Consider the following 27986-nt stretch of genomic DNA (forward strand, 5'->3'; position numbering starts at 1 on the left):
GCTCAAGAGGGAGCAGAAGGAATTAGAAACAGAAGGTGCATTCATCAGGTTTGAGATGATAACGGGGGGGCCTGGCTGACTACTCTGCACTCCGTGAGCCTAATAAATATCATTCAAATTAATGCCCTAAGAAGCGTTTGCGCTCCAGTTCCTTTTTCAACCAGATATAACTCGGGAATGGATAAATGTGAGAGAATTGAGGTCAGCATTTATTTAAAGGAATGCGGAAGGGAGGAACGAGAGAGAGGCTGACTAAAACCAGAGACTTCAAAGAAATGAAGGTTTGATGGTGAGTGTCCTTTTAGGCTGAGAATGAAACGGGGCTGAATAAGCGCAGAGAGGAGATGAGGTTCAGGGTGAGCTCATAATCACCTGCTGTGTTTACAGGAGAAAAGACAAGGGGAGAAGTTGGGGAGATAATAATTTTATATCTAAGTTGCAAATTAGTAAATATCTGTCAGATTCCCAGAATAGAGTGAACATCAGGGAATATGAGGAAATTGAAGGAGAGATTGAATGGTTTCAAGTTGTCACTTAGAATATGGGCAAAATAATTTCTACAGGTGGACTATTCCATGCTTTAGTAGCCTGGAAAGGCTGGGAACATAAGGACTCAGAGCTTGGCCTGGTCGGCAATGTGGTTTTTCGCTCTTCTTTATTCTGCTTCTATTTTTGGAGACGTAGGATATGGCACTCATATCCTATCATTACATTAAATTGCCAAGAAAACATGAGAAATATCAGGTTACAGTAAATGCTAGCATAAATGAGATTTTTTATTTTCTGAAAACATTTTCTATTTGCATCATGAATTGTACGCGTTTTGTTTTTTCCACCCAGTCATATACGAAAATACCACCAGTTTTCTTATGGAATTTTTCTATTTGATTTACTTGCACACTGTAGTTCCAAAGAGGTGTACTGTTTAATAAGCCTAACTGAGGTAACGATTGGTCTTCAAACTGCAAAACAAAAGACCTTGGCATGCAAGTAAAGATAATTGGTAAATCAATTGTCATCATGTCTGTAATCAATTGCTTTGTACCGCTTGGGCAGCTCTTCTGTGTAAAAATCTTCATCTTCCTTTAGGATAAAGAAGTGTAAAATGTAACAGAGTAGGTCCAGACATTTACCAAAATTAACATTAATATCTTGAAAAATAAAAATATAACTGAAAGTATCATCAATTAGAACAATTCACACTTAATTCCTATATTTTCTGTTGGCATGGTTATAGGTTGAGAATAACATGACCAAAGACTCTGTAAAGGCCACACACACTTCCTTGTTGAAAAAATTGTAGGAGATGAATTTGAATAATAAGAAGCAAAGTTAGTTGATAACATTGGATAGAAGAGAGGGGAGCGTGTGGGAGTAGGCTGACTGTGAGCTCCTTCCAGAATGGGCTCTGCCAATTGACGTCAGCCTGCCACGAGCCTCCCCCAGATTCTGCAGACCAGCTGGGCCGGCCAACTGTGCAGGCTGTGGAATTGGTGTTAAAATATTTGGATATGGCCATGAGAAGTGAATAGACTCTTAGAATCACAGACTGTTTTCTGTGCTAGCAGAAGCCATGGAGATTAAACTCCTATGAGAAAGGATAGTCTCCTGAATTCATTTTTCTCATTTATATAAGCCAGAAGAATTTATAATTTTAAATCAGATTTGAATTTAGTAATTAGATAAATGAGTTAACAGCTTTTGAAAATAAATTATTTTGTAAGTTCATATTTTAGGGCTCAAGAATATGACAGTATATAAAGGAGAATCAGGAGAGTTTTAAAACTGGGAATAACATTTGGAGAAAGGGGAACTCAAAGTCAACCACCTAGACTCAAAGTCAGTTATTGAAGGATCTGGCCAATAGTTATTGTGCACTTTCTGTGGGCCAGGCCATGTCCTAGGCACCAGAACAAACTCAGTGCCACAAAAGACAACAAATAGAACTCTTTGCACCCATGCGACTGACAGCCTAGTAGAGGAGACAGAAAATAAGAAAATAGACATAAATAAGTAATTTATTTAGCCTAAGATGGGAACAGTGTTTTTAAAAGGCAGAGTAAGAGTATTTGGAAGAGATGTTGGGGCTGGAAGACAGGTGGCAATTTGAATAGAATGATACAGAGTATCAGTCTTTTTGGGAGACTGTTATTTGGGCAGCGACTTGAAGAAGGTGAAGGACTGAGATGAGCAGACATTTGAAGGAAGAGCTCTCCAGCAGGGGAGCGGCTGCTGCAAATGCCCCAGGGCTGAACCACACTCAGGGGGTTCAACAGTGAAGCTCGGTGTTGCTGTAGCAGAGAACCAGGGCAGAAAAGCTGGAGACAGGATCAGGGAGGAAAACCCATCAGGACCTGAGGCCATTGCAAAGCCTTAGCCTTTACTCAGAATAAAATGGAGAACAACTAGAGAATTTTAAGCAGAGGAGCCAAAGTGAGGTGATCCGATTTATGTTTTGAAGGGTCTGGAGACTGGCAGGCAGCAGAGAAAAGAAAGAAGATCCAGACTCTGAATAAATTGCATCTCGAAGGTGGCAACCGGACAAGGTGAAAGAAAGAATGTGAGATGTGAGAGAAAAAGATGAGGTAAACATAACCTGATGTTTTTGGCTAAAGCTACTAGAGAGATGTTTCCTTCAGCAGAGACGGGGATTAAAGGATTATTCTGTCACCTACTGTGTGCTAAGCCCCAGGCCAGGAGTTAACTCCCTAAGTGTGAGCCAGGTCAGTATTTTTTCATCTCCAGGTCATGACCAATTTAATTTTTACAAGTTAGGGATTCTTGACTAGAATTTTTAAAAATCAAATGAAATAATGTTGTGGATACTTTGATTGTGCACCAAGACACCTGAAGTGCTGCTGCCGGCTCCGGGCTGCACATTTTACTGGGTACCATCTGTGACCACAGTGAACCCGTTGTCTGGAGAAGGAGGAGCACAGCCAGTGCCTGGCTGATGTGGGTACGGGGTCTAACCTCTTGAGTTCAGTTTGGTAATTATCAGCAGAATTAACCCAGTTCCAGGGCTCCCCAGACGATGGGTTGAGGCCTCAGCAATGAAAAGCTTCATCTTCTTCTAGAAACGAGGCAAATATCAAGGGCCAAATCCTAGTGAAATCATGATGACATGCCGAGCTTGCCAAGACAATAGAGGCAATGTGTTGATGAAGAGGAGCAACAGGATCTAGAAAATGTCTTCTGGTCGAGCCTGTGGCCTGTGAAAACCAGGGAAGGGTCTGCTAGGTCAAATGTGTCTCCCCAGGTCACATTGCCAGTGCAGTGCTGTGCTGAGTAGTAGGTGAGGTCTCTGAGTGAGGTGAGGGTTATCTCATGCAACAAGGGGCACCGGAGGTCATGAAATATCTCCATTTCATACCCAGATAGATAGTCACATGGCTTATGTGACATTTTTTCAAGGGACAATGCACCAGAAATCCATAAATTCTAGATTTGTTTACATTAAGCCAAAAAGTTCCAATAGATGAGGACTCTTGTGGAAAATGTAATTTATGAGGAGGTCCAGCTATAAATACGTTCCAAAAGAGATCAGACACAGTCACCTACCTATTTTCTTTCCTGGGCATGTCTCCCTGCTGATCTTGTACTTTCTCAGGAGCTCTTTCCCCCTGTGCAAAATTTAATGCCCTGGCAAGAACACTGGAAGATAATGTAAAAATAAAGCCAAGCTGACTTGGGACTTTGGAAATGGTGGTTTTTCTATTAAGTGAAATAGGAATGCCAGAACTTCTATGATAAATGGTGAAGGGAGAGATCTTAGAAGAGTGGTCACAAGTGAATATACAATCTAAATCCAGAAAACCCACAAATTGACTATCTATTGTGGAATGCCCATAGGACACCCTATTTACTCTATTAATATAGAATTTGCAAGGAACTTCCACTTCCAGCCCAGATAAAGTAACAGGGACTGGATTTACACTTCCACTTTAATAACTATAAGAATAGACAAAATACATAAAACCATGGTTTACAGACATTGGACCACAGACAGGACAAGAATGAGATCCCAGAAAGAAGGGAAACAAGTGAGGCGAGCCCTATGATTGCCTCAGCACATTGCCTGGAGGCAGTTCCCAGATGGCAGGGCTGGGAGGAAAAACCAGTCAAAGCCTGGCAGTCCTACCAACTTTAGGAGACATATACTGAACTTTATGAAGGTCAAGGAGGCTAGAATGTGCATGTGCAAAATATCAGAAATGATGGAATTACAGAGAACAAGTAAGAGTATCAGAGATTTGCAGAGGGGTTCCCCTGAGTCATTGAGTGAATACTGATCTGTACATACAGGAAAGGCAATTACCTATGGCCAAAGTCAGAACAAAGGCCAATAAAAAGAGTAGATATTACAATTTTTATATTTCACACAGGACTTGGACTAGTTCATGTACCCACTTATGAGACTGTAAGACCTCTTAATATAAGAGGCATCAGACAGCTCTTCATAAGGGCCCCACTTTAATACCAGGGCTATATATCAGCCCTAGATTAAAGACTGTTCTGGATTTACTCTAATATAGCTTTAAAGAGAGTCTCAAAAGGATACAACTAATTGTAATTTTATAAATGAAAAAAATTCAACAAGTTTTAGAAGAATACAACAAAATCCAGAAAGCAACAATTTAAAATGTATGATGTCTAGGATATAATATAAAGCTAACTGGCAGGCAAAAAAAACAAGAAAATATGAGTCATAATCAGGAAAACAATCAATCAATAGAAACAGAACTAGAAGTAAAAAGAAATGGCACTAACAGAAAAGAGACTTAAAAGATATTACAAATACACTGCATATATTCATGAAGGTAGAGATAAATATGAACATGATGTAGAAATAGAAGATATTAAAAAATCAAAACTGAACTTCTAGAGATAAAAAATTCAATATATGAAATTAATTATTTATTGGATGGGATTAATGCTACATCTTGCTGGTATTAAAAAAGTAGTAAACTTGAGAACACAGCAATAGAAACTATCTAAACTGAAACACATAGAGAATTAAAAAGCTGAAAAATGATGAACAGAGTATTGTCGGCCAATGAACGTATCAGGCAGTTTAATATTGGACTACCAGATGATGGTGGGAGGGAGAATAAGAAGTATTTGAAAAAATAATGGCAAAACAATTTACAAATTTAAGGAAAACTTTAAACCTACAAATTCCAGAAACCCAGTGGGCTCTAAGTAACCAAGAAATGAAACAAAAAGTAAAAAGAAAAGAAAACCAAACAAAACTACATCAAGATATATTATTATTAAATTGTTAAAAGCCAGCAATAAAGAAGAAAATCTTACCAGTAGCCAGAAAAAGAAAACATTGCACAGAGGAGAATTATGTTAAAGATGACATCAGACTTCTTATCAGAAACTATGCAAGCTAGAAAACAATGGAATTGTAAAATAATTTAAAACCATTAAAATAAAGTTAAAATGATTAGAAAAAATTTAAGAATAAAAGTAATTTTTCAAAAATTAAAGTTATTTTTCAGAGAAACAAGATGATAGAATTTATAATCAGCAGAGCAGGAATTCAGGAAATATTAAGAGAAGTTTTTCAAGCAAAAGGAAAATATTTCTAGATAGATAGTTGATCTAAACAAAGAAATAAAGAGTAACCCAAATGGCAAATAGGTAAAAATATATAAACATTTTTCTTTTTACTTCTTTAAAATATAATTGATGGCTTAAAGCAAAATTAACAATAATACATTGAAGAATGTGTAACATATGTAGAAATAAAATGTATGAAAAGAATGGTCCAAAGAACAGAGGGATTTAATGTAAGTAGACTGTTGTTGGGTTCTAACATAATACACATTGTAAGATAATGTTATTTGAATGTAGATTGTGAGAAGTTCAATGGATATGTTGTAAATCCTAGAGCAACCATAAACACACACACACACACACACACACACACACACACACACACACACACAGAAAAGTATAGCTAACAAGCCAATAGGGAAAATAAAATGAAATTATTAACAAAATTCATTTAATCTGAAAGGTGCTGAGAGGAGACAGGACAAATAGAAAATAGCACTTTGTTAAGTGGTCATTTTCAATCTATCCATGTTGATAATTACATGAAGTAAAAATGGCTTAAATGCTATATTTAAATGTCAGAGACTGTCAGACCGGATACAAAAGCAAGATACAACTATAGGCTGTCAAAAGAAAGTTGGAATGGCTATCTTACGACAAAGTAAGTATCAGGATGAGTCATATTACCAGAGACAAAAGGAACATTTTACAATAAGGAAACAAGAAATTCATCAAGAGAACATGGTAGTCTGAAATGTGTAAACAGGGGTACAAATAACAAAGGTACAAAATATATAAAGCAAGAACAGACAGAACTGGAAGCAAAAAAAAGAACCCACTGTAAGGTTTGTTAGGTTCTCGCCAAGTTTTAAAAGGAAGAAACTGAGGCCAGCACAAGAAGATCCAATGTGAAGGGTTTATTCGGCTCCTGGGCGAAATTCTGCGGTCCGACAGGAGGGGCTGGAAAAGTCGCACGGACTCCTCTCAGATGTGGGGTTTTATAGGGAATGGAGGCATTCGATTGGTTGTGGGAGAGCAGGGTGTGGGCAAGACAGGACTGCTATTGGGTAGGGTTACAAGACTTTGTTTGCATACAGGACTCGACTGCTATTGGCTAGAGTTACAAGACTTTGTTTGCATACAAGACTCGACTGCTATTGGGTAGGTTTACAAGACTTCATTTGCATCCTGGTGGGGTTCCTTAAGGGAAGGCTAGGCCGTGCGAGGGGGTGAACGTGTCCGAGTTCTCGGAGAAAAAAAGGGGGGGTGTGTGTCTGAGCTCCCGGCGAGGCAACCGGCCTTACACCCACATCTAAAGTTACAGTTGGAAATTTCTACCTTTCTCCCTCAGTAGTGAAATAAATATGAGTCAGAATGTAGAAGATTTGAACATGATTGTGCTAGTTTCCCATGGCTGCTGTAACAAATCACTACATTCTTGGCCATTTGAAACAAAGCAAATTAGTTTCATCAGCTGTCACAAGCTTGCTATTCTGGCGGGGGATGTAGATAGTGGAGGAGGCTATACATGCGTGGGTCGGAGAATATATGTGAACTCTCTGTACTTTCATTTCAATTTTTCTGTGAAATTAAAACTGCCCTTAAAAATGAAGTATTAAAAAAATCAACTGGCTAAGAGATGATCAACAGGTTGGTAATTTTGGGCGTTAGGGATGCTGGCGGATGTGAGAGGGTAGGAAGAAGGGGATGGATGTGACCATAAGGGGGAGCATAAGAAAGATCTTTGTGGTGATTCGTGGAATAATCGTGTATCTTCTTTTTTTTTTTTTTCCTTTTTCTTCTTTTTTTCATTTTTGAGACAGTGTTTTGCTCTTTCATCCAGGCTAGAGTGCAGTGGTAGGAACATAGCTCACTTCACCCTCAAACTCCTGGATTCAAGCCATCCTTCTGCTTCAGTCTCCAGGGTAGCTGGGACTTCCACAGGCACATGCCAACATGCTCAGCTACTTTTAAATTTTTATTTATTTTTGTAGAGATGAGGGTCTTGCTATGTTGCCTAGACTGGTCTCATAGTTCTGTATCTTGGTTGTGGTGGTGGTGATTATGTGAATCTACACATGCGGTAAAATGACACAGAAATAAAACTATATGCACACATTGAACACATATTGAAACAATGCCAATTTCCTGGTTTTGCTATTGTACAGTATTATATACATATTGTATATTGTATTATATTATACAATTGCTATTGTACGGTATTTTACAAGACATAACCCCTGGGGGAAGCTGGTGAAGTGTACAAGGGATCTCTTTGTACTATCTTTCCAAATTCCTTTGAATCTATAATAATTTCCAAATAAATAATTTTTAAAAATTATTCTCTTGGATTTCTGGAGGTCAGAATTCTGAAATGAGTTTCACTAGGCTGAGACCAATGTGTTAGCAGAACCACCTCCTTCAGAGGCTCTAGGGAACATTCATTTCCTTGCCTTTTCCACTTTCTAAAGCTGCATTCTTTGCTTTTCTTGGCTCAGGATCCCTTTCTCCATCTTCAAGACTAGCAGGGTATCATCTTCACATATCTCTCTGCTGTCTTCATATACCCTTTTCCTTCTTTTGGCAAATCTCTCTCTGGATGCCTCTTACCAGGATTCCTATGATTCTATTTAGGGCCAGATAATCCAGGATAATCTCCTTATCTCAAAGTCTTTAATCAAGTCTTCAAAGTTCCTGATACTATATAAGGCAACATTCATACATTCCAGGGATTAGGACCTGGATATGGTTATGGGCTGTTATTCAGCCTGCTACGACTATCATACAACTTGCTGCAATTGACATTTATAACACACTCGTTCAAAACATCAGACAACACATTGTTTTCAAGTACAAATATTTATCAAGATAGATTATATTCTGGGCTGTAAAGGAAGTCCTCTAAATAAACTTAAGAGGGTTGAAAGCATAAACATATATTCTTCTTTCACAACTAGAAATTAGGCCAGGTGCCCATGCCTGTAATCCCAGCACTTTGGGAGACCAAGGTGGGTAAATTAACTAAGGTCAAGAGTTTGAGACTAGCATGACCAACATGGTGAAACCCTGTCTCTACTAAAAATACAAAAATTAGCAGGGTGTGGTGGCGCTTGATTGTAATCCCAGTTACTTGGGAGGCTGAGATGAGAATCACTTGAGCCCAGGAGGCGGAGACTACAGTGAGGTGAAATCACACCACTGCACTCCAACCTGGGCAACAGAGTGACTCCATCTCAAAAAAAAAAAAAAAAAATGAAAATGAAAATTAATGGGAAAATGTCTGTGTATAAACAAAAAAAATTTTCCATCTGATATCTTCCATATTATGTAATAAAATATACTAGAAATAGGCTGGGTGTGGCGGCTCATGTCTATAAACCTGGCACTTTGGGAGGCTGAGGCAGGTGGATCACCTGAGGTCAGGAGTTTGGGACCGGCCTGGCCAACATGGTAAAACCCCATCTCTACTAAAAATACAAAAATCAGCCAGGTGTGGTGGCCTGTGCCTATGATGCCAGCTACTTGGGATGCTAAGACAGGAGAATCTCTTGAATCCGAGAGGCAGAGATTGCAGTGAGTGGAGATCACACCACCTGTATTCCAGCCTGGGTGACAGAGTAAAAAAAAACCTAAAAATCCATAACAGAAATATATAGAGAAAATCTTCAAATATTTGTATATAGACCAATACGTTCTAAAGAACTGTGAGTAAAAAAAGATATCATAAAGAAAATTGGAAAATATTATTGCTGTAGAAACAAAAGTGCAACATGCCATCATTTGTGGCATATAGATGAACAGTGTTTTATCAACAAATGCTTATAAAAATGTCTCAAATCAATAATCTAAGCTTTTACTCTAGGAATTTAAGAAAGAAGAACAAATTAAACCTCTTCAAGATGAAGGAAAAAATATTAAGAATAAAATAAATAAATGAAATAGAAAACAGAAAACCAATCAAGATATATTAATAAAATGTTATATGTTATTTGAAAAAGTCAATAAAATCAACAAACTCTAATTAGATTGATCAGAGTAAAATTGAGAAGACAAAATTTACCAATATGAGAGAGGGCCATCACTACAGATTTTGTTGACACTGAGAGGGTAATAAGTGAATATTATGGACCACTTTATTTCACAGAAATGAATATTTTAGTGTAGATGAAATAGACATATTCATTAAATACATGAACTAGCAAACTTAAGAAGAAATGAATAACCCGAATAGCACTATATCCATAAAGTATTTGAATTCTAATTAAAAATATTCCAACAAACAAACAAATAAAACCTTCCAGGCCCAGATGAATTAATTGGTGAAGTCTATCATACACTTAGGGAAGAAATAGTGCCAACTGAACACACACTCTTTCATGAAAAAACGATGGAATACTTCCCAGCTCAACTTACGAGGTCCTATGACCATAATATCAAAAGTAGATCAATATATCTCATGACTGGAGATGCAAGTATCTTTAACAAAATATTTAAAGAATAAATCCCGCCTAATATAAAAAATAATATGTCAAAAACATATGGGTATACTTTAATGATAATATGGGTTTATTTAACATTTGAAAACCAACCGATGTAATTTACCCTATCAACAGACCGAAAGGGAATCACCATGAGATCATCTCAATAGATACAGAAAAGACATTTGACAAAATTCAGCATTTATTTTTTATAAGTTCTTGGAAAACAAGGCATATGAATAGATGTTATCAAGAGGATAAAGTAAACCATTAAAAAGCCTACAGCCAACATTGTATGTAGTGTCAAAAGACTGGATGCTTTCCCCCTAAGATCTGAAACAAGGCAAGAATATTCACTTTTGTCACTTGTATTCAAGGTCATATTGGAGATCCTACACAATGCCACAAGGCAAGGTAAAGAAATAAAAAGCATACAGATTGAAAAGTCAAAATTAAAGTTGACTTTATCCACATACTATATGTTGTCTACATAGAAAAATTCCCAAGAATTTATATAAAAGCTACCAGAACTGTTAAGTGATTTTAGCAAGCTGCCAGATCCATAATCAATACACATAAATCACATATGTTTATGTACTAGCAATGTCTGATTGGAAATTAAAATTTAAATAATATCATTTACAAGATCATCAAAAACATGAAATATTAGAGATAAATTTAACAAAATATATTGAAGAAGTCTATACAGTAACTAAAAAAAACCCAAACCAACATTATTGAAAATGATTGAAGACCAAATGAATGTAGAGAGATACCATACTCATGGAATAGAGAAATCAATACTATCATGATATTTCCTTGCTCCAAGTTGACCTGTATCTTCAATGCAATCCCAATCAAAATCCCAGTGGGCATTTTTATAGAAATTGACAAGCTGATTTTAAACTGTACTTGCAAATGCAAAGGACCTAGAACATCCAAGACAGTTTTGAAAACTTATGACAAAGCTGAAGGAATTATGCTACCTAATTTCAGGGTTATTATGAATAAATTGTGGCAGATGCATGTCATAGAATACTATCAGGGAGTAAGAAAGAACATATCACATATTATTGTGTGATATAAGTCAAATAAGCCAAATATGAAAGATGGCATACTGTGTGATTCTGTTTTTGTGAAATTCTAGGAGAAGCTAAACTGTAGAGACAGACATCAGAGTACTGGTTGCCATGGCCCGGGTTTGTGGGAGTGCACAGAATGAAAAGTGATGTGAGGGAAGCTTTCGAGGTAATACAATTCTACATCATGATAATACTCAATTCTACACTTAAACTGCTGAATTTTCTTGCATATAAACACAATTTTTTTATTTTAAAAAATAAAAAATGCAATGGTAAGAGAAATACCATTATTATTGAGAGTCTCTGCCTTAATCAATAACTATGATATGGTGCTGTGTTTCCAAGTGTGATACGTGGGTCTAGGAAACAAGGGGATGGAAGAAACCAAGGTCTTGCCTCACATCACCACAGGGAACCCAATGAATGTCCCAATCAATCACCCAAGGAAGATGTGTGCTTTTGACTTTAGGTTCTGCAATTCTAGAGGTCCTGGTTCTCAGAGGGCAAATGTTTCCGTATTTCCATCTGGAGACACAATAAGAGTCCCATTAGATTTCAAGCTATGGCTGTTGCCCAGTCAGCTCAGGATCCTTGGGTAGAGACTGGCAGGCAAGGAAAAAGGACTCATGTTGGCTTGGGCAACGGACTGACTTTCAGAAGAGCTGGGCCCATCGCTTCACATAGGGGAAGAAAGAATATGTTTATTGTTCAGGTGACCCACTAGTGGTCCTACGCTCAGTTTTTAAATTGAAAAGAAAAAAAAGAATTTCAAACTTACAGAAAAGTTGCAACTAAGAAAATACAAAGGATTTGTATTTTCAGTTGAATATTTTGAGAGTAATTTGCCAAAATGATGTTCTATTACCCACTAACACTTCAGTGCGTATTTGCTAAATATGAGGAAATTTTCATACATAACCACAAAGCAGCCATTAACACTAAGAAATGAAATGACACTGCTATCTAATCTGCAGACCCCATTCAAGCTCCATCAATGGAAGCTGTGCAGCTGTGTCAACATTGCTGATGACCATTCCAGCCTTTGGTGCGGTGGCATCTCAGTGGCACATCCAGAACCAACTGTGACAGCATCTCCAGCATGCAGGGCAGGCGTGGGCTGAGGGACTCTAGCCCAGGGGCATTGGCTCTCTGGCCTCTGGGAATCACTTGTTCATTTATACCTTCCAACCTTCTCCTCCCTTTTCCTCTTCCAGCTCTTCCAACACTGTATCACTAATCAGTTTCCTCTAGGGCTGAAATACTTAGTTTCTGTTTTCTGGACTGGATCCTGGCTGATACATGGACCACAGTGGAGGACAGAGCAAAGGCTTCACTGTGAGTGTTGTGATACTCTTGAGGTCCTATAATGTCCATCTGGACCTAGACGAATATCTTCACTTGCTCTGGGGTTCTCATCAGGTCGATTCATGAATATTCCAGTTCTCGTCTCTTGCCAGGTACATTAGGTGGAGCTGCACTTTCCACCCTCTTTGAACTTAAGAATAACAATGTGGCTTGCTTGGCTAAGAGACACCTCAAGGAGGAAGTCTTAAAAACCAGGGCGAAATTCCTCCCTTGGCTATGGTGGAAGCACATGCTCAGGGGAGCCCTCGGTTTGGTTCTTAAAAGATCACAGTGAATAAAGACTTTCTACCCATAATGAAGATGAAGCATGAGCAGGAAATTAACACTGTTGTTTCCAGCCACTTAGCTACGGGAGCTCTTTGTCACATTAGCATAACCAAGGCTAACCTGACTCACACCCTAACAACGGACTTGAAATTTCCTAAGGATTGCTCATCTCCAGAGCAGCAGTGTGTTTGGACTAGGCTGCAGAAATCACTTACTTATATGAATATGCTATTTCTGTAAAGTTGACACATACTTGCTTCCTGCCCTTCCAACTTGGCTCACTGAAGGTGGATTTTTTTTGGACCTGTAATATGCATAGTGTTTGCATTTCTTGAAGACATGAAGAAGTTCAAGCTGTCGACACTGGGAACAGCAAGTGACCAGCTCCAAGGCTGTTGCTTCTCCCTGTGTCATCACATCAGAGGGTTGTGTGAGAGAATCTTTTTATTTATAAGATGAAATTTGAAACTTTCAGAGGGCTGCCTCTTTCGTCTCTGCACCCTGGCATCAAAGAACCTGAACATTTGAGGACAACTTCAGGAGAGTGATTGATTTCACTGAAGCTGGAGGTTAGAGGCGTTTCATGGGACATTGCAGACACAGCTTTTCTCATCATTCAGAGAGATTTTGTTACTTATTTCAGGGGATTTTTAATTATTAATTTTTTTTAATTTAGAATTTAGGAATGCATCATGCCAAGATATAATCAATGATCTATAATCCCAGTCTTCATTTAATTACACATTTACTCTGGCTTTGTACAAATGACAAGTTTAACTTGTCAAGTCAGCAAATTGGCTCTAGTTAAAATCATTTATAAAACACACAGAAGAGCATGCAATCATGTTTAACACATCAAGCTCCTTCCTCTCCCAGGTTTCTGTGAATTATCTGGGACACGATTTCTCCTGTTTTTCATCTGGCTAACTCCTACACAGATAAAATCGCCTTTCTCAGAGAACGTAACAACCCCACATCCAATTCACGTTCTCCTATTGTAGTCTCTATGTTTCTTCTTAATCTTGCGTAACAAATTGGTAATCGTATGCTTCATTTCATGGTTCTCCGTTGATGTCTGCATCTCTGCTAGAGCATAGCACCAAGAGGATAAGGACCACTCTAGAAGACAGCTCACCATCGTACTGCATCATCTAGAACACTTCCTGGCACAAAATAATGGCTCAACCTATATTTTGCTGAATGAGATAACTTGTTAATAAAAAGGCAGAACATACTTGTCCCGTGCCTTTGCTCATCACTTAGCCTTGCAGTACCAAGTTAACGGCTGTGTGGCCTTGGATACATTACAGAAACTCTTGGAACCTAGGTGTCCTCATCTCTAAGATGCGAATAAAAAATAGTACCTACATGGAATCAGCTTAGTCTTTTCTTCCCCCTGCCCAGGATATGAATCCTGTTGGAGAGCAATGTCTCACATTGGGAGGTGTGGCGGAAGGTGACCCGCCTCCCACTGAAAGGAAGCTCAACGTGACAAATCAACCTTCTCCCTGCAGCCCCAGCAGCTAAGACATGAGAGTGTGACTGTAGTTTAACTAATCAGACGCCCTTCCCAGGACACGGGTCCCAAGGGAGTGTTACAAAGAAGAGAGGAGAGTCGGGAGGTGGTTGGTCATGGCTGGGGCAGCTCAGGTTGCGCAGGGTCGGCAGCAGGGGGTCCTAATCAGACGGCTCTTGGAGATGACTGTGAGCTGTGCCCTATTACCTAACCTCCATCTCCCCATTGCCTGAGGCCCGTCCTCTAACACCGATTTTATAGCATACATGAGAGGCAACCAAAACGTTCCGTTTCCACGCGTTAGCCGTTGGCTTCTGTGAGTAGCCACTAGGAACCCTGACTGTATAAAATGTTTATGAAGATTAAATGGAATAATGCATTTCAAGAGCACTAGAAGTTGGTGCTTGATAAATGCCCAATGAGTGTTCGCTTTTGTGCTGTGCTCATGTGCTTCTGCCTATTTTCTTTCTGGACATAAATAAACAAAGAGGACAATATTATACATGCTGTTTAATGCTGAATTACACAAATAAAATAATATGACTGAGACACAACAGATTCTCTGTAGAGCTTCAGAGCCATGATGAACATTCAATTATCTGTGTGTTCATCTAGTTAATCTGTCATTCAACAAGTATTTACAGGACACCTTCTACGTGTGGCTCCCTGTGCTAGACACTAGAAACGCTCGCACTGAGCATCCTATGAAGTAAATAGAAAACCAAGACCAGAAAAAAGGATACAAAGAAGAAAAGTTCCAGGGACGATTGAGGGACAACAAACTGCCTGTCTTGGGAGGGCCCCGCATGACCACGGTGGGCTCTACACCCACCCACCCAGGGCAGCTGCCTCGCTGCTGTGTGACGTTCAGGCTGGGACTGGGAAGAGCGTCTGGAGTCTGGTCCTACATCACCACCACCTTGGGTCCCACTTCCTTCCTTTACATTTGTAGAATGTAACCACCTAACCCATTTCTCCACAGGGATTTGACGAGAAAAAATTAAGATAATAGATAATTACTTGCAAATGCTCAAGTTATTGAGAATTCTGTTAAGTCAGCCATGATTATCATTGTTACTGATATCATAACTAGTGGTTTACACTTCTGATGTTTAAAAATTTGACGTTTCTGTTTTAGCCTCAAATTACATAGTTCTGACGTTCTGACTAAGAACTTTTCTGAAGAAAAAGTTTCTTTCCTTTCTGAACACAATTTAGTGGACACAGATGATACCTTGCCATTTTATGGTGGGTTTTAAGAATTTCTATTAAAAGCCTTTTTCTTTTTGGAAAATCAAGGATGAAGGAGAATATGTTTATTTTCTGTCCTAAGAAGAGTAAGATCCTTACAGATAGCCTCCAGTTCAAATTTCAGCATTTTATTGAATCCCCATGAAAAGACCCCTGATGTCTCTCCAAGTGTCACTGCCCGGGACTTCAGATTCTTGGTGCACTAGACGATGCCCTGTGTCTTAGACCTGGTTACCAAAACGATAATTCACTGTGACACAACAGGATGCGCTTACTTCAGCTTCATCTAAAACAAACAGGAAATGCAATCTTGAAGGAGGAAAGAATCTTAGACATAATGGGGTCCAGCTGCTTCATTGCATGGATCAGGAAACCAAAGTCCAGAGAAAACAAGCAGCTCCTCCAAGTGCCAGTCACAGCAGACCCTCCTCTCCTGTCCTCTCTCCACTCCCCTCCCTCCCCAGCCTCTCCTCCACTCCTCATCTCCCTGACTTCTGCTCCTGCTGTTTAGATTTCTTTCTCTCTCAGTGGAACCAAGTTGCACCACAGAAAATGCCCTGTGGGAAGCACATAGGATTTTAGGGTTTATCATGCGTGAGTTTGGTTCAATTCATTCCTTTCTTCCCTGTTCCTTTTATCTTTTGTTTTTTTAATTTTATTTTATTTTAGAGACGGGGTCTCGCTCTGCCGCTCAGGCTGGAGTGCAGTGGTGTGATATCGGCTCACTGCAACCTCTGCCTCCCAGGTTTAAGTGATTCTCCTGTCTTGGCCCCCTGAGTAGCAAGGACTACAGGCACATGCCACCACGCCTGGCTAATTTTTGTATTTTTAGTAGAGATAGGGTTTCACCATATTGGTGAGGCTGGCCTCGAACTCCTGACTTTAGGTGATCCCAAAGTGCTGGGATCAAAGGTATAAGCCCCTGCGCCTGGCCCTCACCATTTCTTTTATAACAGGTGAGCATTAGTCTTTCTATTGCTACCACAGTGCCCTGAGTCCTTCTCATTTTAAAACATTAAATCCACTTCCCTGGTCTTTTCTGGGGGGCGGCTGGTGGGAAATGCATGCACCAGGACACGTGATGGATCTGAGACTCTCCGGGTGTCCCTGTTGTACTCTGAGTTCTGCTGCTGACCTACGAGGGTAGAACACCTCTAGCATTAGAGATGGAAAACGACCTGTTAGACGCATTGCTTAATTGACCCTTACTTTTAAAACACTGCAAGGGCTCTTATGTCTGTAGTTGTGTTAGAAAAACAGCTTCTACAGTCATCAATCTTCTTAAAGTAATTTAATCAAAAATAATTTGAAAAGGACTGCCTCAAACACGGCTGGTATACAGGAGATGGAAGACAAGTCCTTATTGGGGACCTAGACAAAGGAAGTTCTCTGTGCAGTTCACCAGAAAACAGAAAGAATTTCTCTGCTAAACCCTTTATTGTCAGCACTTTTTTCAGTCTCTCTTGAGTCTTTTTCCTTAGATACTAAGCTTGTTTCCAGACTGAACAGTCAGTTCTCCAGGCTCACCCAGGACAGTCCTCTGTCTATACCAGAAAACAAGGGTCCCTTAACATGTGATTGAGGAAGCAAGAAAAATAACTTTGCTAAGTTTTCAGTTAAAGGTGTCGTTATTGGGGAAAGAATACAGACAGACATTTATTTTATAAGGTTTTCTCTGCCTATGAAAACAATGCATGTCATGTGACCAAGTTTTTCCACTTTTAGATATCTGTCCTAGAAATACACTTCCACACAGGAGGTAGAAAGTTATAAAGATTGCCATTCTCACCTTAATAATAAGAAGAACCTGGATAATCTACAGAATTATAACTTCTCTTGAGCCTATCGTCAAGCTTAGGGTTACCTTTGCAAGATTTCCTGGTAATCCGGGTTCCAAAGACTGATGAAGTGCTCCCAGGATAGGTCAAGTGTTTCCCTTTAGCAAAGCACAGGAGAAAGAGTCGTTGTATAAAAAGTGTAAGGAGAAATCACCAAAATTTCATCAAATTGTTAAAGCATGGGCTAGGAGGTCCATTTGGAATGGCTGGGGGGTCCCTAGCACAAAAGGAGTTTGCACTCCCTTGCAAACTCCTTTGCATGAATCCCATTGGGTGCTCACAAGACAAGTTGGAGTAGGAGGCCAGTAAGAGCCCCCACGGGTGGTACAGATACACTTCAATTTCTGCCCCCCAGCCTGAGTCCTGGCTGCCGCTTGCTGGGCTTCACCTCTGACCTGTGGGGATTAGGGGTAGAAGAGGACCTTGATTCCTCTGCCCGGGCTATGAGGTGTAGAGGGGATTCTTCTAGAGAGGGAGAGACTGTCTGGCTTGGCGACCAACAACAAAACCCAAACTGACTTGATTGACTCACCCCTACACTAATGTATTCCCCATTTCCAGGTCTAAATAATGATCTCAGTCTCTACTCTTTCACACACTGTCCAGTATTTTGACATAAGAAAATTTTCAGCAAGAAGATTATGAAATACAAAATAGAGCAAGCTAGAAAGAAAGCCCTGTAACTATTTTTCAAGAGATTAAAAAAAAGCAATCAACAAAACTGGACTCATGGATAACTCGGAAGATGAAACTGTTATACCCAAACTGGGGTCTCTCCACCTGCTGCAGTAAAACCAGATGTCCACACCGAGGTTTTGCAGAGGCAGAAAGGAAAGCATTTATCTGCAGGGCATCAGACAGGGAGGACAAGGTGGCTAATGCTCAAACTCCGCCTTCCCCAGTGGCTTGCAGGTTAGGGCTTTTAAAGGCACGGGTAAATTTCAGGAAGGCAGAAGCTACAGGCAAAATTGTACATTGATACATGGAGGGTGCACACGGGTTTTGGCCTGAAAGGGCAAGATGCCTTGAAGTAGGGGTTTATCGGTCATGGGTAGATTCAAATGTTTTCTGATTTGCAATTAGTTAAGAAAAAGAAGCTTTGTTTAAAAATTTGGGGTCACTCAGAAAAGAATCTCAGCTCTGGCTATGGGTGCAACTTTTTCCAGGTCCCTCAGGACAAAATTTAGAACAAAGAGCAGTAGTCAGAGTTCAGTCTTCAGTTCCCTCTTATCTGAGGTCTATGCCAGTGGATCCCTTTGGTGGGGGTCCTTGGTGGGGATCCGGGTTTGTGACAGACAGCTCAGAGACATATATTAAGATGTTATCTTCAGTTTCTTTGGGAAAGCAAACATCTCTGGACTCTAACTTCCTTGACTATTGTTTGAGGCTACCTTGCCTATCAAGTTACTTCCTTACTTCTCCGGGCTAGTTAGATACCTGGAATTTCACATGAAGGAACTCAGGGTTTTCCTTTATTTTCGTGCTTGGGGGCCCGCTAGACGACTTCAAGATAACTATTTGTTAATATGTTAAATGCTGTGTTGGAATAGACGGATGGCATATATGAAGTTTATACCAAATCATGGGTAAGGGTTGATTATTCAGCATATATTGCTGGAGAAATTCTTTATTCAAAAAACTTTTAGAGGTCCATCTCACTAAGTGTATCAAAATTAATATAATCTGGATTAAAGAAATTAAGTATAAAAGTTATCGATGTGCTCACGCCTGTAATTCCAGCACTTTGGGAGACCGAGGCGGGTGGATCACGAGGTCAAGACATCGAGACCATCCTGGTCAACATGGTGAAACCCTGTCTCTACCAAAAATACAAAAAATTAGTTGGGCGTGGTGGCGCGTGCCTGTAATCCCAGCTATTCAGGAGGCTGAGGCAGGAGAATTGCCTGAACCCAGGAGGCGGAGGTTGCGGTGAGCCGAGATTGCGCCATTGCACTCCAGTCTGGGTAACAAGAGCGAAACTCCGTATCAAAAAAAAAAAAAAAAAAAAAAGTTATCAATGTAAACTAGAAAGATAATGACTTATTTTAAACTATTGGATAAAGAAGGAGATTTTAAGCAGAAAACAATGAAGGAAATAAAACAAAGTATTTTTGATGTAACAACATAAAACGTACAACTTTTATTCTTCAAACAACATCATAAGTAATATGATAAGCAAGTAAATTGAGAAAATCTGCTGCAATGTGATGCAGTCTGGTGTCTTCAGGGTGCTCAGCACATAAGGCCTCACGTACTTAAAGGGGTGAGAAAAGATATTCCGTGTAAACGGACACCACAAGTGAGCAGAAGTAGCTATTCTTCTATCAGACAGACAAAACAAACTTTAAAGCAACAGCAGTTAAAAAAGACAAAGAGAAACAATATATGATAAAAGGACTACTCCAACAGGAAAATATCACAGTTTTAAATACATATGCACCTAATACCGGAACTCCCAAATTTACAAAACAATTACTCCTAGACCTAAGAAATGAGATAGACGGCTAGACAATAATAGCGGGGGACTTCAGTACTCCACTGACAGCACTAGGCAGCTCATCAAGACAGAAAGTCAACAAAGAAACAACAGACTTCAACTATACCCTGCAAAAAAAAAAGGACTTAACATATTTACAGAATATTCTACCCAAAAACTGCAGTATATACATTCTAATCATCAGCGCATGGAGCCCTGTCCAAGATAGACTATATGACAGGCCCCAAAACAAGTCTCAGGAAATTTAAGAAAATCAAAATCATATCAAGTACTCTGTCAGACCACAGGATAATAAAATTAGAAATCAACTCCAAAAAATCCCTCAAAACCATGCAAAATACATGGAAATTAAATAACGTGCTCCTGATGATTATTGGGTTAACAATGAAATCAAAATAGAAATTAAAAAACTATTTGAACTAAATGAGAAATGTGAACTAAATAAGAAATATAAAAGATAAATGAAACAAAAATCTGGTTCTTTCACAAGATAAATAAAATGGATAGACTATTTGCAAGATTAACCAGGAAGAGAGAAGATCCAAATAAGCTCAATTAGAAATGAAACGGGAGCTATTACAACTGATAACAGAAATACAAAAGATTACTCATGGCTACTATGAACACCTTTATGCACATAAACTGGAAAACCCAGAGTAGATGGATAAATTCCTTGAAATATACAACCCTCCTAGATTAAGCCAGGAAGATTAGAAACTCAGTAACAAGCAGTAAGTTGGAAACGGTAATTTTAAAAATTGCCAACAAAAAAAAGTCCAGAACCAGATGGATTCACAGCTGAATTCTATCAGACATTCAAAGAAGAATTGGTACCATCCTATTGACACTATACCAAAAGATACAGAAAGAGGAATTCCTTCCTAAACCGTTCTATGAGATCGGTATCACCCTAATACCAAAACCAGGGACGGACATAACATAGGTCCTGTAGGGATGACATCTTTCTCACTATTCTAACTTTAGGTTCATGTCTATGTGTGAATGCTGGATTGTTTACTTATTGCAGGCCTCTGTTTCAGGATGTAAGGAAAGATCTAGATCTTGAGGAGTCAGATATTGTATTTTATTCCCACATTTGTTACAGTTGCCTGGTTTTTATAAAACTCTGTCCTTTTTAGTTGAAATTTATTTTGTATTTTCCTTCAATAAAGAAATACATTCTCAAGAGAAAGGTGGGATTTTAGAAGTGGGAAGGGGACTCGGTTTGCTATAATCCACAGCTTCAACTGTGATGTGACACACAGGAGCCCACAGCTTGTGAGTGACAGAGGGAAGACGCCGTCCCCGGTTACCCCACTTAGCCACGTCCTGTTTCCCTGATACTCTTGTGCCTCTTTTCTGTGTGTCTGTGGGAGATAATTTGTTGCTATCTGAGAGCAACGCTCCCCGGGCTTTTTATCTCCACCAAGGCGTGGCAGAAGAGCATTATTAGCCATCAGATACTGGATCAGAGAAGACAGCTTAACTACAAATTCTCAATTTCTTAAAATCTTACACATCCAACTTGGTGTCTACATTGACAGGATTAATAGGATAAGAGTTGAATCCGCACTTCTCATCTTGTTACTCAGGCCTGCTTAAATTATCCACCTGTGAAAAACCAACCTGCACTCTGAGTTACTACAGATGAAGTAACCAGCATCAAACACAGCCCGAGCATTTTAAAGTAATTTGGAAAATGCATGAAACAACTTTTGCTCTGCCTTTCTGGTTCACCTGAGAATGTCAGGAGAAATCACATGTAGCTTGTGAGATATTCAACAGTATAATACATAAATGATTCCTAGCAGACAAGACATTTCATTTTAGGGGGATAATTATCAATCTAAATGTCTTAACAGCTCACACAAAGTCCGGAGGTTTTCATTATACTTGTTTTCTATAGCAAATGTAGTGGGCTGAATACAGGAAAACATTTTTACAAGACCTCTTAGTGTCCAAGCTTTTCATTTTCCATTCACACATGGAAACATTTCAAAGAGAAGTGTTCATGAGACTTAACTCCCACGCCCTCAGCATGGACGCCAATAAAATGCCTGCCTTCTACCTTCTCTCTCCTAGCCCTTGTGATTAGAAACCACCTCTACCGTGTGTCCACTGCTGAGATACAAGCTGTCTTTCTTTCATTGTAGACAATTTGGAGCGTATAAAGATGTGTAAAGTAAAAAGCACATGCACACACACACGCACGCACGCACACACACAATCTTCCTGTCCTAAAGCAATCACGACTGACACTACTTGTGTTACAGGAAGTTATTCTTTCTGGGGAAAAGTGTGAGAGGGAGGAAGAGGAGGATTTACTCATGGTCGCCTCCTGATCCTGGGAAAGGAACAGAATCAGGTTTTTTGACTTTCTCACTGAAGCTTGAGTATCTGCATCTGTCTGGGGATGTCTGGGGACCCAGCCCGGAGGCTGCCAGGACCTTATGTGCATGAGGGGCCTCCCAAAGAGACTGCCCTGGTGCTCAGACCTTACATGGCAGGAGGTGTGGGAAATGCTGAGGACCTTGTCACTTGGATCAATGCACCCCTTACCTCTCCAGGAGCACATGTCTTGGTCTGATATAAAGACTCAAAAAGATGCTTCACTAAAACTGTCCCATTTAGGCTCACAAAACCTCTGCTTTACAAAGTGTATTATAAAGGGAAGAGAGGGTCTCCCTGCAACCAAAAACTCAGGTTCTTGGGCTCTCCGGGGCATTGGTGATGGGGCTCCAGCACCCAGCCAAGACAGGGACGTGTGGTGTGGGCAGCACCCCGCTGAGGGCAACGGGGGGGGGGCGGCGGGGGTGGAGTAGAGCCTGCATGCTCCACGTGGTAGCCAACCTGAGCATGGCAGAGCAGGGGAAACACCGTGTAGACACTCACTCCTTCGCAAGAGTCAGGGCCCGTGAACCACCAGCTTAAATTTAGCGCATCTCAAATTTCACTGCACCTGGAACCCCGAGGAAGCTCCGGGAGATTACCTTTGCCTTGTGGACGGTTCCTGGAAATCTGCAGGTAGAAAGTCCACACTCGGTGTGGTATCCATCTAAGAACCGGCTTTAGGAGCCAGAGCCCTACTCACAGTGTGGTCTTTACACCTGCAGCTCTGGGGAGTAGGCGCTGTGGGGCCCGCGTCCCCTTTACAGGCCAGGGCACCTGTGAGTGACCAGGGGAAAGGCTCGCAGCTGCACTTACGGGGACAATTGCCCTGGGGGTTCTGGGAGCTCTCAGACTGTCTCCAGGCAGGACCAGCCCTGAGGTGGGATGCTGGTTCCACGCCTCCCCTGGAGCCAGGCCAGACCGAGTCTCCAGCTGCTCTCAGACTTGACTTCACTCCCTCCTGGCCTCTCCTACTCCCCACTCCCTGGAAGCTTCCCGTGGGAGCCCTTCCTCAGTTATGTAAGTGAGAAGCCTGGAGGAGGCAGGCTCTGCCTGAAGGAGCCCAGCCTAAGACCACAGTATTGCTGCGGCGCTGGTTACAAAGCAGAGACTTGGACTCTGCGCATCGGGTCCCCAGCCGTCTGTCTGTGCTGGGAGTGGGGCTGAGAGGTGGCTCATCAGCACAGGTGTGTCAGCCAGGGCTGGAGAACACGCCCCGCTCCCAGACCCCCGCCGTGTCCCACTGCCCCCTGCACGGGAGCTCCCTTTCAATGAAGTAATGAAGTACAAGTAGAAGCTTCCAAAAAAAAAAAAAAAAAGAAAAGAAAAGGAAAAGCTAAGCAGGCGGCCAGAGACGTGTGTGGCAAAGAGCGTTTTATAGATGAGGCGTGGTCAGCAGAGAAAGCCTGCAGTCCCAGAGCTTTTGAAGTTTTTAGGAACCTAAAAGGAAAAAAAAAAGTTGGTTCTAATTTGGGGGTGGGAAAACTTGAAATAAATAAATGTTTAACTAAATACCCACAAAATATAACATGGCAATTTAACTCAGCCCATATATATTTAATTGTATTTAATGTGGGCTGTGGCAAAGTTTGAATATGTGTGCTCTTTATTGGCTTGAGGCCGCTACCCAAAGCTATGATAGAAGAGAAGGGCTATGGAAGCAGGGGCAGACAGGCCAGCTTAGCCTCAGAGGGGACACTGGGCTGGCAGAGCACAGAATGGGTAGACCCCTCGCTGCCTCTGGGGCCCACAGCTGGGAGGGGCCCCAAGCAAGGGGCAGACTCAGGTGCGTGGCTGAGGGAGGGCAGATACAGGCCCCACACCAGCGCTTTGCTCTCCACGGCCTTGCTATTTCATTTCTCCTAAAATCTGCTTAGTGCCAAGCAGAAGGCACGGGACAGGGAAACAGGATGAGGATGGGTTCCTCCGGCTGCCAGCTGACCGATGGCTCCCTTCTCTTTTATCAAGATCCGTTTCAGTGTGACCTGGAAGAGCCTGCAATGGTTTCTTCCAAGCACTTCCAGTTGAAGTTCCCAATACCAGGCTGCCTGGCCTTAGGCCAGCCCTCCCAGGAGCATGCCCTGATGGGCCCGAAGGCGTGTCACCTGACACATAACTTAGAGCCTGGCTTATTGACTCAGGCTGTTTACCATCACTTATTTTCTTTTCAAAATCAGTCCATCAACTTGAGGTTAACTTTGGGAATATATAATTTGCACACATGGAAACATGCCCCACCGAAGTGTACATTTGAATTAGTTTTGACAAAAGTCTACATCAGTGTAACCACACCATAATCCAGTTACAGAATATTTCCCTGGTCCCAGAAAGTTCCATTGCAATCATCTCTCCACTTCAGGCAGGGACGGGTGTGCTTTCGGTGGTTGGAATGCTCTTCTCTAGCATTTTTGATACTGGAAACGTACACTTTGGACTTTGTTGGGTCAGGCTTCTGTGGCAACACAGAATGTTTTTGAGATTCATCCATTGCTATGGACTGAATGTTTCTGTCTCCCCCACATTCATAGCTTGAAGCCCAGCCCCCAAGGTGATGGAATTGATAAAGGCAGGAGGCAGAGAAATTCTAGGCAGACAGGGGTGGGTCTCCAGTGAAACCCCATCTTCAAGTCAAAAAGCTTGATGCCTGCAGCCCAAAGTGGGAACTTCTATTCCTGTTTGCCCACTCTCTTCCAGTTGATTCTTTTGGGTTAATGTCTTTTGCCAATCTAATGTTTCCTTTCCCAGAATGACCTATGACCAGCCCCACTCCCCATCCTGTGCCTATAAAGACCCCAGACTCAGTCGGCAGAGGAGAAGCAGCTTGACTGGAGAGAGGCAACTTGACTTCACAGTAGAGATGACTTGACTTCAGGGAAGAACTAGCCTGACTTCAAGGGAAGATTACCTGCCTGTCCCATCCCCTCTCCAGCTCCCCTCTCTGCTGAGAGCCATTTCCATTGCTAAATAAAACGTTCCACCTTCACCATCCTTCAGGTGTCCACATGACCTCATTCTTCTTGGATGCTGGACAAGAGCTCAGGACTTACCAAGTACAGATACCCAAAAAAGGCTGTCACATTGGCCCTTTGCCTTTGCTGGCAGAGGGCATGTGCCCCAGAGGATGACACAAAGGGCCAACTGAGCTGATAATACGGTACCATCCATGGACAGCAGAGCTAAGAGAGCACTGTAACATGCCCTCAGGGGCTTTGGGCTCACAGGCACCTGCCCCCCCCCCACCTGGGTGTCACTGCATGGAGCTTGCTCCTGCTGGTGCCCAGAGCAGCTGGCTAGGTCCTGCACTCACTTGCTCACATGCTTCTTCCTCCAAGGGATTGAGCAGCACAGTGGGCTGAGTAAACATTCACTCCCAATATGAGCCCAATGAAGGGGTGGAGAAAAATCCTGCATCAGTATTAGGAGGTGGAGCCTTTCGGAGGTAACTAGGTCTTAGGGGTGAAATGTAAAAGGGGAGGAATCACAAGGTCTCCTCCTCCTCTCCCTGTCCCCACTCCACTCCTTCCCTATCCCCTCCCTCTCCCCCTCTTTCCCTCTCGCTCTTTCTTTCTCCCTCTGCTCTCCACTCTGCAAGAAAATAAGAAGGTGGCTGTCAGAAATCCAGGAAACAACTCTTACCAGACATTGAATCTGCAAGCACCTTGATCTTGGACTTCCAGTTCCAGAACTGTGATAAATAAACTTGTGTTGTTTAAGGCCCCTGGTCTACAGTATTTCTATTATAGCAGCCTAAACTAAGATGTCCATGATGTCATGTTTATAAGCAATTTGCTCCTGATTGTGGTGGAAGCTGACCAGTGTTCTGCCATATGCATGGACCACACCCCTTAATGGATACGTGGGTTGATTCTGGTTTGGGGCTGATTATGAAGGAAGCTGCTGTGAACGTGTAACTGTCATGTGCTTTTATTTCTCCTGGGGAAATACCAAGGAGTGGAATTGCTGTGTCATCAGAGCATATGCTAGTCTCCTATTCTCTGAAAAAGTTTATGGTAGGTTGGTGTTATTATTTCCCCTAAATGTTTGATAGACTTCATTAAGACTTTTAGGCCTGAAGTTTTCTCTGTGGGAAGTGTTTTTAAAATAGCTTTATTGAAAAGTAATTTACATGTTGTGAAGCGTCCCTAACCTTAATGCACAGTCTCGTGAGTTTGGGGAAGTGTGCACAGCACTGCAGTACCCTCATGCCTCCCTGTGGTCATGACCGTCAGTAGGCTCCAGGCCACCACTTCTGTTGTGTTGGTTTCATTCTTGAATATTTCATACTAATATAGAAGACATTCTCTGTGTCTAGCTTCTTCCAGTAACTATGATGTTTTTGAGATTCATTCATACTGTTGTAGTTATCACTGTTTTATATATATAAATATATATAGTATATAAACTCATATATAAATAAAATATACAAATTATATACATAAATTTATATATTTATATAAATACATATTATATATAAAGTATATATAAATTTATAAATGTATAAATTTAGAAATAAATATAATATATAAATGTAATAAAAATATAAAGTACATAAATACAAACATACGTATGTATAAAACTGTTGTATGTATATGCCAAGTTAAGAGTCCATTGAATGGATTTACCACAGTCTGTTTATGTATTTAATAGCTGATGCACATTTGGATCTTTTTTGTTTTGGCTTTTATGAGTAATGCTGTTATTAACACACACGTGCAAGTCTATGTGCAGAGATATGTTTTAATTTCTCTAGAAGTGGAACTGCTGAGCTATGTAAATAGTGTATGTTTAACTTTTAAATAAACTGGTAAACAGTTTCCCGAAGTGTCTGTACAGTTTTGCGTAAGGTTCCAGTTGCTCAGTGTCCTCATCAGTGCCTGGTAGTGGCAGTCTTTTTGACTAACTGTTCCAGTGAGTATGGAGTGTTATTTCACGGTATGTTTGCTTTGCACTGTTCTGATCACCACGTTGAGCATCTTTAGATGTGCATGTTAATCATTCAAATATCATTTTTTATGGATTCCATTGAAATCTTTTGCCCATTGTTAAGCAGAGTTGTTTGTCTTATTATTATTTAATTGTAAGAGTTCTTTCTACAATCTGGATACAGGTTACCATAAGAGTAATTGAGGTTTTTGCTATTGAAAGTAACGGCAAAACCACAATTACCTAGTATGTAATCTGTTGAGTACTTTTCTACTTCATCAGATTTGTGTTTTGCAAGTGTTTTTTTCAATATTTGGCTTGAATTTTACTTTCTTAACAGTGTTATATGATAAGCAAATGCTTAAAATTTTGATAAAGTTTAATTTTCCATTTTTTTTCTATGATTTGGTGTAAGTCTAAGAGTCCAAAGGCTGAAGAACCTGCAGCCTGCTGTTCAAGGGCAGGAGGAACGGAAGGAAGCAGCCAGCACGGGAGGAAGATGGAGGCCGGCACACTCAGCAAGCCAGCTTATCCCACCTTCTTCTGCCGCTTTGTTCTAGCTGCACTGCCAGCTGATTGGGTGGTGCCCACCCACACTGTGGGTCGGTCTTCTTTTACCAGTCCACTGACTCAAATGTCAATCTCTTCTGGCAACACCCTCACAGACACACCCAGAAACAATACATTACCAGCCATCTAGGCACCCTCGATCCAGTCCAGTTGACTCCTAATATTAAGCATTGCAGTTTACAAATCATTAATCCTGTTCCATTGATCTGTGTGTCTATCCTTATTCCAGATAATTCCACACTATCT

General features: G+C 40.9%; 1 long non-coding RNA gene across 1 annotated transcript; it reads left to right on the forward strand.

Annotated features, from left to right (window-relative positions):
* The first annotated feature begins 167 nt into the window (after nucleotides 1–167).
* On the forward strand, nucleotides 168–27986 carry LOC110568151 (uncharacterized). The gene is made up of 3 exons (XR_002478483.2): nucleotides 168–289; nucleotides 2462–2585; nucleotides 27586–27986. It is a non-coding gene; the product is annotated as an uncharacterized LOC110568151 (long non-coding RNA).

Source organism: Aotus nancymaae, unplaced genomic scaffold, assembly GCF_030222135.1.
Source record: "Aotus nancymaae isolate 86718 unplaced genomic scaffold, 86718_ANA_hifiasm-v0.15.2.pri h1tg000040l, whole genome shotgun sequence".
Lineage (NCBI taxonomy): Eukaryota > Metazoa > Chordata > Mammalia > Primates > Aotidae > Aotus > Aotus nancymaae.